Genomic DNA, 12,327 nt, shown 5'->3' with positions numbered 1-12,327 from the left:
TAACCATAGTTCTACCTTTGCCAGGTTATGCAATGAAGTGAAGTAGATATTGGATTCATAAGATATCATTATGGGGCTTCTGGGTGGCTTAGTCAGTGAAGTGTCCAGCTCTTGATTTTAGCTCAGGTCATGAACTCAGGGTCATGAGATTGAGCCTCATGTCGGGCTCTGCACTGGACATGGAGCCTGCTTAAGATTCTCTCACTCCCTCTGCCCTTCCCCACCTCCTTCTCAGAAAGAAAGAAAGAAAGAAAGAAAGAAAGAAAGAAAGAAAGAAAGAAAGAAAGAAAGAAGGAAAGAAAGAAAAGAAAAAAGATATCATTATGGAAATTTTTAGTTTTGTTCTTCTACCAGTCTGGACAACCATCATTAATCTTTGTAGTTCTTACCCTTGTTTACCAAAAAAAAAAAAAAAAAAATACCCAGTGACTCAGAGCTACATAACAATTAGAGATAAAGTTAATTAGAATCCAGATTTCTTAGCTGTTCTTTTTCAGCAATTGCAAACTGTTTAACTTGAAAGACTACTCTAAGTGAAGAATAAATGGCAGCAACATCTCATTGCCAATAGATTAAAAACATGTATGTGCAGAGAATTTACATTTATTTTTAGATATTAAATGTTAGTCTGGAGGATGGAAGATAGACAGTAGCAGCGTCTTCAGCTCATTGCTGGTGTCTTCTCAAAGGACTCTGACCAGGACAGTGGCATAACAGAGCTTTGAGGGTAGAGGGATGAGTTCCAATTCATTTGTTTTTCTCTATAGCTAGATACTGGTGAGCATCTAGAAAGTCTTAGGAAAATTAACAGGCATTACCATTTACTGAGCACTTACTAAGTGCCATGCAGTATTTTCAGTGCTTGCATGTATTCCTTTATTTATTTTCTCTTTTGTTTCTGACAAAAACCTTAGGAAGGACATTCTACCGTTAACCTCATTTTACAGAGGAGAGAACCAATGGCTTCTTGATTAGTGAAAACTCTCTGCTAACTTACATGGTCAATGCCTGAACCACTCTCTTCTTGCCCAAAACAAGGTGGGGAGAAAAAGAAAGGAATTGTTTTCACTGATCTTCTCCCGAAAATGCAGAATGAAAAGAACACACAAAGGAGGAACACACCTAAGCAAAGGCAATAGAAACTTCCCCTACCAAACATCCTAGCAGCCAACACCTCAGAGTATATGTAGTCCAGCGAGGATGGCAAGGAACAAGCAACCAGCATACTACAAGACTCATCAAGAGGAAAGAAGCACAGACCCTGAGAAATGTTCCTGTCTCCTGCCACTCACAACTGACTCATGGGAAAAGGGAAAAATGTGAAGCTCTTGGGTGCCAATTATGTATTGTTGAAAACTGAAAATTCACAATGGTTTTCACTCAAAAATCCAAAAGGACCATGAGTCAGTTCTAGGAGCATAATAAGCACTGGCTAAATACTTTAACATTTTTTCTAATTAAAAAAAAAATTATCATTTAAATCAAACCTGGGTACTGCTAATTGTTCTGTGACTCACTCAAAGCATGCTTTGGGCAAATTGTATTTTATTTATTTTCCCCTTCAACAAACAGAGAATTCTTGACTGCATCCGCTGGAGCCTGTCACAGACTTGCTGGGGAAAGGAAATAATGAATAGTGGAGTAGGGGGATACCTTGTTCTAAGCCTCCCTTTCTAAGGAAAACTGCAAGATTCAGAAAGTCATCAAGTTAATGGTCTGACCTGCATTTTCTGCAATAAAAACAGGCTGTGAAGTATGTCCCACTGGGACTATCGAGGACAATCAGTAACTGCTCTTGTGGGCAGCAGGCTCATTCCTCCAGCTCCTGTTTAGGCTCGATGGTGTGTGTGTTCATGGTCACCCTGTCCTCCCACAAGACGCCAGGCCCCCTACACTGATGGTGCACGTAGCTCTGCAGAGACCCCTCCTCTGCCATAAAGCTTAGAGGAAATACAGGCTTCTGGGTCTTGCTCTTTCCTAAAGGGGAGCAGTTCTTTCTTTTTTTTTAATTTTTATTTATTTATGATAGTCACAGAGAGAGAGAGAGAGGCAGAGACACAGGCAGAGGGAGAAGCAGGCTCCATGCACCGGGAGCCCAACGTGGGATTCGATCCCGGGTCTCCAGGATCGCGCCCTGGGCCAAAGGCAGGCGCTAACCTGCTGCACCACCCAGGGATCCCTCTTTCTTTTTTTTAAATTAATTTTGTATTTGAACATAATTGACACACAATGTTACATTAGTTTCAGGCGTACAATATAGTGATTCCCAAAGTTTAAACACTATGCGACACTCACCACAGATACAGCTGCCACCTGTCGCCATCCAATGCTCTCACAATTATCACTGACTATATTCCTCCTGCTGTGCTTTTGATTCTTGTGACTTATTCATCCCATATGTGGAAGCTGTATCTCCCACCCCCTTTGCCCATTTTGCCCATCCCCTCACTCACTCCCTTCTGGCAACCATCAGTTTATTTTCTGTGTCTATAGCTCTGATTCTGCTTTTTGTCTGTTTATTCATTTGTGTGATTTTTTTTTTTTTTTTTAGATTCCACATATGGAGAGCAGTTGTTCAATCAACAGACATTCACTGAATATGTACCTGGGGCCAACTACTCTGAATTCAAAGACGATCTCTTTTCTCCCTAAACTTCCAAGCTACAAAGACAGAATCATGGGAATAAAATTATAATGAAACATACTTACCACAATAGAGTAGGTACACAGAGTTACAGGGAGTAGAAAGCGAGGATAACACAAATAAGTATGAGAAAGGGGCAGGGAGAGTGTCAGGAAAGGCTTCTCCAACTAAAGTGAGTCCTATCCGAACTAGGTTGTAAAAGATAAGCAAAAACCTTCCTGCACTTGTATTGTCTGCTCATCTATAAGGTCACTGAAGTATTTCAGAACAAAACAGGCTTTGTTCGGAGCTGAGACATTCACTGAATATACAAAGGAAGAAAGGGAGGAAAAAGTGAGTCTATTTATTTCATAGGCATGGAAAGGGGAGACAGCAGACATCCTTGGACTTGCCTACCTCTGTTCTCTGAAACCTACCCACCCATCCCATAGGCTCTGTTCTAACAGCAATATTACATTTCTGTGGCTTGACCCTGATCCCTAGACTTAGCTGATTGGTCCAGAACTGGGCCACTGACATGAAATGGACCAATCAGAGTACCTTTCTTGGAATTTGGAATTGGGACCCAGAAAGAAAGAGAACTTTAGCCTCTCTGCATAGATGAGTGCATAACTTACAAACTTGGGAGCTGGAAGGAGGCCATGTCTCCCACCATGTAAATGAGGAGCAGAAGGAGCCAGTCTACAGAAAGCAAGAACAAAGGTGGGTGTGCAAGAAGTAGAGATGAGAAACAAGGAGAAATGTGAGACAGGAAATACTACGTGAATTTCTACCTCCTCCAAGTTTCTGGCTCCTGAGGCCCTGTGACACCACCACCTTTGAGTTCTTTTAAGTGCCCCCCATTTGTCTTTCCGGTGAATTTTCTCTTTTTCATCTAAGCCAGCTTTGCTTGCTTTTTCAACTTTGGAACCAAAAGCATTTTGTCCAGTGACAGTAGAGTTGGTGGAGAGGATTCCAGAAGGCTTAGGGTGAGCAAAAGCACTGAGGTCCAACAGGCTTCATTGTTTGAAGATGAGGAGGAGAAGTCTTGTCTTGCCTTCAATGAGACAAAGGGTCTTGGGATGCTAGAAAATTCCAGGAAAAAAGATGGAATAGATCCATCTTCCTCTGGAAATCACTATATTTGGAATGTGCTTAAGAAACATGGTAAGGAAGTCTGAGAGGGGAGTTCAAGTTCCATCTGGCAAAAGATATAAATGAAAATCTTCCAGGAACCTGCATTATTTAGGCTTGGGACTAACAAAATTTAAAAATTTGGAAAGGACAATATGAACAGAGAATGCTTATCAGCACTGAAGAGAGACTGATACACCAAACTAGGTGTATTAACTTTTTGTTAATCTACAGTGAGACATAGTGATCACAGGCCCATGAATACGTGGCCTATCTCACAGGGCATCCATATCATCTGACCACAGGACCATAGCGTCTTTGTGCATACTGATTAGAATTTACCAAATGCATTCTCCACACAAATTTTAATTTTCCACCATGCTCCTCTGGACTTTCTCAATCACATTAGAAGTCTCTAACTAGCTCCTGAAACATTTTCAGCCCTTCCACTGTTAGGCAGAACCTCATGGCCCAACATACAGAACAAATATCCCAGCCTCCTCCTATCCTTTCACATTATGGAAACACAGTGTGGTTCCTTCTCATGGAACTTCCAACTCAGTATATCACACACTGAATAGATATGTAGGGTGGAGTTTGTTGGCATTACAAATAGCATTGCAAAAATGAGCCTTCTCTTTGCAAAGGATTGGGCTTCAAGATCTCTTTAACCTACCTGCTTCTCTGGGGCGATAAAACACTATGCAATTTTCCCAAACAGCACTTACACATGCCCTCCTAGGAATACTCTTATTGTGTGTGATGAGTTTGACCTATATGCAACTTAAGATCTTTGGCAAAAGTAATTCCAAATCACAGCTCCAGCAAATTTTTCAAGGAAGTCAAGAGAGTAGAAGTTGCTTTTTGGAGCATCAGCACGGGAGGGTATGTGAACCAAGCAAGTCTCTCTTGGTTTTAATAATTCACTGCTTGGTGTTATGTACGCCCATGTGATCAAAGTCTTGGGTATTGAGCATACACTCAACAACATCCCAGGCACATAAATAAACCATCTTCTGCTCTCAGGCCAGGAGGCAGTTATTGATCTGGGCTGTGATCTTTTCCTACCTAACTTTCTGAAGATTTCTAAAATAGCTCACCTTAGGGGAATTAGAGACTCGAGTACTTTTCTTTTGTCCTCTGACCAATAAAAAAAAAATCACCAACACCTTGCAAAAGATGAATTCTGACAGAAGAAACATCAGCATTTTCTGTGATGGTCAGACAGGTGACCAGGTGTCTTTGCCCGCAAGCTAAGAGACAAAAGGAACAATTAATAGTCTCTTGACCACCAAGGCCAGCTTCCTCTACCAAAAATCTGGCTTCAAATTACAGTTCTGGGATCTCAACCAGCCAAAAACTAGGACATGTAATCTCCATGGATCGGAACAGAAGAAGAGATGCTCTGGTACAGAAGTTCCCCCACTCCCCACACTCAGTTTCCCATTTTGGATACCTGACTGAAAATGTAGATTTTACTCCCAGCTCCCACTGGCTTTGTGACTTCAGAGAAGTCCCACTGTTTCTCAGGAGTTCAGGCTCTCCTTGGTTAGGTACTGGTGATTGGCCACTCAGGAGGTATCTCCAACCCCCTTCTCGCTGATTGCTTCCAACTATGAAGGCTGCAAATGTTGAATTCATGCTGTCCTGCCTTCCTTATAGTCAGGGTTCTATGATACATATGGGGAAATTGGCTGGGGAAATTCTGGATAAGAATTTAATCCTTGAAAATCAGAGACGGTGTGGTATAGGACTTTTATTCAAAATATATAAAGAAGTCCTAAAACTCAATAATGAGAAAAACAAACAACCCAATTTAAAAATGGGCCAAAGACCTTAACAGATACCTCACCAGTGTGAGGATATACAGAGGGCAAATGCACTTATGGAAATATGCTCCACATCATATGTCACCAAGGAAATGCAAGATACCAGTACATGCCTATCAGAATAGCCAAAATCTGAACATTGACAATGTCAAGTGTTGATAAGCATGTGGAACAACAGGAACTCGGAACTCTCATTCATGGCTGATAAGAATGCAAAATGATACGGCCACTTTGGAAGACAGATTGGCAGTTTCTTCTAAACTAAACATACTCTTCCCGTGCAATCCAGCAATCACATTCCTTGGTATTTACTCAAAGGAGTTGAAAAATTATGTCAATAGAAAAACCCGCACATGGATGTTTGTTAGCATCTTTGTTCATAATTGTCAAAAATCGGAAGCAACCAAGATGTCCTTAAGCAGGTGAATGGATAAAGTGTGGTACAACCAGACAACATAATATTATTTGGAATTATAAACAGCTGTCAAGCCATAAAAAGACACAAAAGAACTTGAAATGCATACTCCTAAGGGAAAGAAGTCAACTTGAGAAGGCTACATACTGCATGATTCCCACTGTGTGGCATTCTAGAAAAGGCAAAACTATGGAGAAAGTAAAAAGATCAATAGTTGCCATGGGTTGGTGGGCAGGAGAGAGATAAATAGGCAGAGCACAGAGGATTTTTAGAGCAGTGAAAATACTCTGTATGATACCATAATGATGGATACATGTCATTATACAAGTCCAGTGAGTGTACACTACCAGGAGTGAGCTGTAATATAAACTATGGTATTTGAGTGATTGTGATGTGTACATATATGTTTATATAATTGTAATGAATGTTCCACTCTGTTGAGTGATATTGATAATGCAAGAAGCCATGCATGTGCAGGTCAAAGGATAAAACTGCTCTAAAAAAAAAATGAAGTCTTGGGGCACCTAGGTGGCTCAGTCAGTTAAGTATCCGCCCTCTACTCAGGTCATGGTCTCGGAGTCCTGGGTTAGAGCCCTGAGTTGAGCTCTCTGCTCAGCAGGGAGTCTGCTTCTCCCTCTTTGCTCACTCTCTCTCTCTCAAGCAAATAAATAAAATCTCAAAAAATAATAAAATCTTAATGTAAAAGAAAAAACAGAGACATAAGAGGAAAACATTCTCACATTCCCCAAATACCCTCTTGATTCTTCTTTAGACCTTTTGTAAGAGACATGATGCTTGGAAGTGAAGCAGATATCTTGCAACTGTAAGAAACGACATTGCCATGCATGGATATGACAGAGGGTAAGACTGGAGGAACCTACATCTTCAGAACCAGTGAAACATCCTACACTACAACTTCCTCCAGACTTCTTGTTAAGAAAATGGCACATGTCCTATGATGTCAGACCTGGCTGATAGGTGTTCTGTTACTTGCAGCCAAAAGTATCCCAAAGGATATATACAGCTATAAATTAAAAGGGTCAGACCAATGTCTCTGTGGTTACTCTACCTGTCAAATCTCTAGGGTAATTTTTATGTCCATCCTTATACCTTCAAAGTCACCTATGAAGAGTAAATATAGCCATGCAGTTGCCAAAAGTATTTCTTCAAAACTATAAACTAATAAAAATTGCATTGATTCTCCTATTAGAAGGTGGAGCCCCTGACTCACCAACGGCAAAATATGACTTTGGCAGAGCAGCGAGGATACACTTGCACGGATGAGCATCCACATACCCCAGCACATGAGGGGGTCCATTGGTAAAGCAATGGGAATACTGGAGATTGGACCGTGGCAATAACAAAGTAAAAACATGCCTAGGGGCTGGGTTTAAGAGCATTGGTAAAATGTGCCCATGCCGAATAATTCACTTTCCCCGAGAATTTCTACCAAATTTTAAGCATTTTTGTCACCAGAATCTTCTAAAAACATAGCAATAAAAGTAATACATGATCTTGAAAACTTTGAAGCCCTGAGGAGATGGAAGGCAGAGTAGATGGGTTTTTGGAAATCAAGGGCAGTAAAAAGACCATAGATTTTAGAGCTATGGGGTTATGTTTGAGCCCTTGTTCTACCACTTAATATTCATATCCTGAAAAAGTCATTTGAACCCTCTAATAATTGTTTGTAAGATGTCTTCCCTGGCTTTCTTCGTGGCTATTATGAGAAGCCAATAAGATCCTGAGTGTAAAAGTCATGTTTGCACACTTTTCCAAGTGTGGAGTGTTGCCCAAGTGTCAATGGCTATTGTTCTTAATGGGGGATAAGCCAAGTGCAGGGGGATAGCCAGTGGGCACCCAGAACCTTGCAGGATGGAGGGTACATTAGAAGGCCAACAACCACTGCTTACTAAGGCAATCTCAGGTGAGCCTCCGCTGGGTTGGTTTCTCTCTGTGTCCAGCCCATACAGCCTACACAGGGTTAATCCCAGACCTTGGCCGAAGCAGCCCCACTCTTCAAATAGCAGGCCCCTGAAAGTCACCTTAACAACTGCAAATATCAGAAGCAGCCCCAGCACAGAGCTGCTTCCCTCTCCTGTGTGGCTAGGGCTCTTTCCAAAGGCATTCAAGCTCCTCCAAGGACAGTGTATCCTCTCATCTTTCCTGTAGATCTTTACAGGAGAACTGTGCAACCAGGTGGGACAGAAAGAGAAGAGGAGGATACAAATCAGCAAACATTGGTTGGAGCTCTAACCCAGCCCTGCACGACCAGCCTCGTCACCTAACCTCTCTGGCCCTCAGTCTGCACATCTCTGGCATGGCCAGTAACACCTGTTCCGCTTGCTTCCTGGGAAAACTCTGAAGCTAACGTGAGGTGATGGAGGGAAAAGTGAGTCGAATACTGGAAGGCAACGCACAAATGTAAAATGTGTCTGGGGCAGTGGGCAGTCGAGGTGAAGAAGGGGGACCGGGAGGTTCATCGCACCTGGGCCCTGTGCTACCTCGGACGCCTCCAGCAGAACCATTCTCGGCAAGTTGCTCAGCCTCTTCACACCTTGAGGCATCATCTTTAACGCGGAGCCCCTAACGTCTACTGCGAGCCTGTGGGAGCGATTAATCCATGTCACTCCTCAGCTAGCAGTTAATAAGTGTCAGTAGTAGTCATAATAGTATCTGTTGCTATCGTTATTATTAGTGTTATTACTATTACTCCTGTTCCCTGGTCGGATGACAAGAATGAGACCCACGCAAGGCCTGAGCGTGTGCTGCCTCCCGACCTTACCTGCGTGTTCCTTCCAAAAAGTCACACTGCCCCTGACGGCTGTACTGAGAGGGGGATGGGAGGCTGGGCCCAAAGCTTTACAGTTGAGAAGACCAGTGTCCAGAAGCCCCTCCCTGACTCACGCTGCCCTGACAGATCTCTTGCTGACTGAGGTTTTACAGCAAACCTCTGTGCTCTGATGCGGATCGCGATCTGCCAAAGCTCAATGCAGCTCCTGCTAGGCTCCCTGCCACGGAAAATCCATGCTGTGGTGCTAAGGCAGCCAGGCTAGAGCCCCCCTGCTGGTTCCACAGCCCTCAAAGGGAGCCTGGCGTGTCCCTGCTGCCAGCTGGGCCCCAGCTCCTGGATGGGAACCCTGAACTCCAGCCCAGCCGGGCCCAGACCTGCTGCCCTGCAGGGCATCCCTTCTGACCAGAGAGGCAAAGCTCAGCATTTTTCTGCCTATTTTCATTTCTGCAGAGTGGAGAAATGACTGAATCAGCATCCAGCTGTCCCTAGGGACCCACAACATGGGGTAAATGTCTTTACCTTTGGACCTAACATGTTATTATTTTTCTATATAATTACTTACGTGTCTCTCCCATTACCCTGTAAACTCTTGGAACAAAGGAGTTCCTTAATATTCATTTTTATATTTTCAGGCACTGGCTCTGCCCCACAAAAAATTGCCAGTTAGTGTAATAGATTTACCTAAACTGTTGAATGGCTAATTCCTAAAATGCATATCCAGCGTTCGTGGAGTGCTTCAATATAAGGAAAGTCCAGTAAGCTGGCCTTAAGATGTTTCCAGACTTGTGCTAGTCCCTCACCAGCATCTCCGTACTCACCAAGCCAGTGGCCCCATCGCATAAAACAGAGTCCAAAAGCAAGAAAGTGGGCAAAGAAGGCCTCAGAGAAGCCATTCCTTCAACCACACTCGACAATATTATGAGTTCTGAGCCCCCACCTGGCAAAACTACCCAGAAACCCTCCAGCGTCCGCCATGATTCTCATGCCTGAGCTCCAAGGGCCACAACCAGGCATGGCCTCAGTCCCAAGTGGACTCAAAAGTCAGCTAGCCTGGAATATTTCCAGGGTGAGAAGGCCCTTCTCTAGAACTGCTCTCCCAAGCCATCATCATGCCTCTGAAACCCTCAAGATATTACCTCTAACTTCACCAAGAAAAGAAAAGCTATAAGAACTCTCTCAACTTACTAGCTAGCCTTCCTTCCTACATCTACCCCTCTTCTTTCCAGCTTCCTGCATATACCCCCCTCCTCAGAAGATTTTTTGTATGATACTATAATGATAGATATATGTCATTGTACGTTTGTCCAAGCACATAGAAAGCACAAAACCAACAGTGAGCCTAATGTGAGCTCTGGACTTCTGGTGATAATGACAGGTCAGTGAATTCATCAGTTGTATGAGATGCACCGCTCTGGTGGCAAGTGTCAGGAATGGGTGAGGCTGTGCTTGCATGGGTGCAGGGAGTAGAGGGGAAATCTCAATTCCTTCCCTTCAATTTTGCTATGAACCGCAAATTACTGTAAAAATTAAAGCCAATTAAAACTATCTTAAAAATCCTCATTCAGCCCTCAGTTGCAATTACCAGATAAGCAGGCATTAAAATAATTACAAATTTTGACAGGTTATGTGATAAAGGAATAAAAAACAAGAGCAGCGGAGACAACATAGAATATGCTCACCACACAGACCTCCAATAGCCCGGATCCTCTGACAGCCATCCGTCATGCAAACAAGGGACTAAGACGCGGCCACAGGCCTTAGGCCTCTGTGAATTCATTAGTCTGAGCCACTGTCTTAGCCTCATTCCCTTCCGACCTTACCAAAAGTGAGTTTCTGATCATCCAAAGTGGAAGACCAAATTCTGGAACTGGTCATATAATGGAGATTTAGTATATTCTTAACCAAGCCCTACTGGCTAAGATGACAGAACCAGCGTGCTCCAGGACTTCTGTAGATCACACGGGCAGTGGCCACAAGACCCTGAACACTGTGGTTAAGCTCATTAACACACACTTCTCCCAGTTGGCCTCTATGAATATGGGTTGTATAAAACATAAACTGTGGGGGCACCTGGAAGGCTCAGTGGTTGAGCATTGGCCTTTGGCTCAAGTCGTGATCGCAGGACTTGAGTCCCACATACACAAATTGTTTACCTATTATAATTATAATTACTTCGCTTTAGTGTGCTTAGCAGATACTGCGGTTTGTTTTTTTACAAAGTGAAATTCTATGGCAACTCTGCATCAAGCAAATCAATTGGAGCCAGTTTTCCCATAGCATTTCTCTCTTGGTGTCTCTGCATCACAATGTTGGTGATTCTCACAATATTTCAAACTTTCTCACTATGTTTATGTTTGTTATGGTGATCTGGTGATGAGTGATCACAGGCCACTCAGAGCTCAGATGATGGTCAACATTTTTAGCAATGAAGAATTTTTTAGTTAAGGGATATCCATTTTTTAGACATAATGCTATTGCACAATTAATGGACTATAGTATAGTGTAAGCATAATTTTTATATGCACTGGGAAATTAAAAAAAAAAAAAGGAGGTGCCTGGGTGGCTCAGTCAGTTAAGCTTCTGCCTTCAGCTCAGGTCATGATCTCAGGGTCCTGGGATCAAGCCCCACATCGGGATCCCTGCTCAGTGGAGAGTCGGCTTCTCCCTCTTCCTGCCCCTCCCCTTGCTTGCGCTTGCATGCTCTCTTTCGGTGGAATAAATAAGTAAATACATAAATACATAAAATCTTTAAAAAAATTTTTTTTACTCTCTTCATTTGCGATATTTGCTTTATTGCAATGGTCTGGAACCAAACCTGCAGTATCTCCAAGGTCTGCCCTTATGTAATTTAATTAAATATTTTTTAATATACTTATATATCATAAGTATATATATCATTTATATCATATGATATATCATTATATCATTTTATATATAAAAATATACTTATATGATATATAAGTATATATATATGTTTAGATACTTTTGTGTACTTGTATATTATAAACTGATTAAATATGAATGTGAAGAGAAAGACATTAGTTCCTAAAATGAATGTTCCTTTAATGGCTTTAGAAAGACTGAGCCATTAAAAATCGCTGGTGAATTAGGTGTGGATGAGAAATTTCTATAAGACTGGAGGAGGGAGAGATTATAAAAATCTGGAAGTACTTTATGCAGATTCCCTCCATGTTCAATCCTCACTCCATCTCATGGAAACTGAAGCCGGCAGTCTCAGCTTATGACCTAAGCCAAAATCAAGAGTCGGACGTTCAACTGAGTGAGCTATCCAGGTGCCCCAATAAGGTTTTTATATTTAGATACAGGCTTTCAATTATGCCACAGCAATTAGTCCTGTTGATAACATGAAGTAGATCTTCAATAAATGATTTTTGGAAAAATGGATTAATGAATAACACCAGATTAAAGATTTGGAGGTGCTTCCAAAGCCATCTCATCTCATCCCCAATCACTAACCTACACTAGTTCATTTAAATGTTAGTGCTTTCTTTGTAAACAAACAAACAAACAAACA

General features: G+C 42.2%; 1 pseudogene; it reads left to right on the top strand.

Annotated features, from left to right (window-relative positions):
• Positions 1 to 8,363, top strand: part of LOC140625910 (calcyclin-binding protein pseudogene) — a 41,444-nt pseudogene extending 33,081 nt beyond the window's left edge.
• Positions 8,364 to 12,327: the final 3,964 nt, after the last annotated feature.

Source organism: Canis lupus, chromosome 3, assembly GCF_048164855.1.
Source record: "Canis lupus baileyi chromosome 3, mCanLup2.hap1, whole genome shotgun sequence".
Classification (NCBI taxonomy): Eukaryota; Metazoa; Chordata; class Mammalia; order Carnivora; family Canidae; genus Canis; species Canis lupus.
The sequence above is the reverse complement of the archived record's forward strand: the minus strand, read 5'-3'. Positions and strand labels throughout refer to the sequence as shown.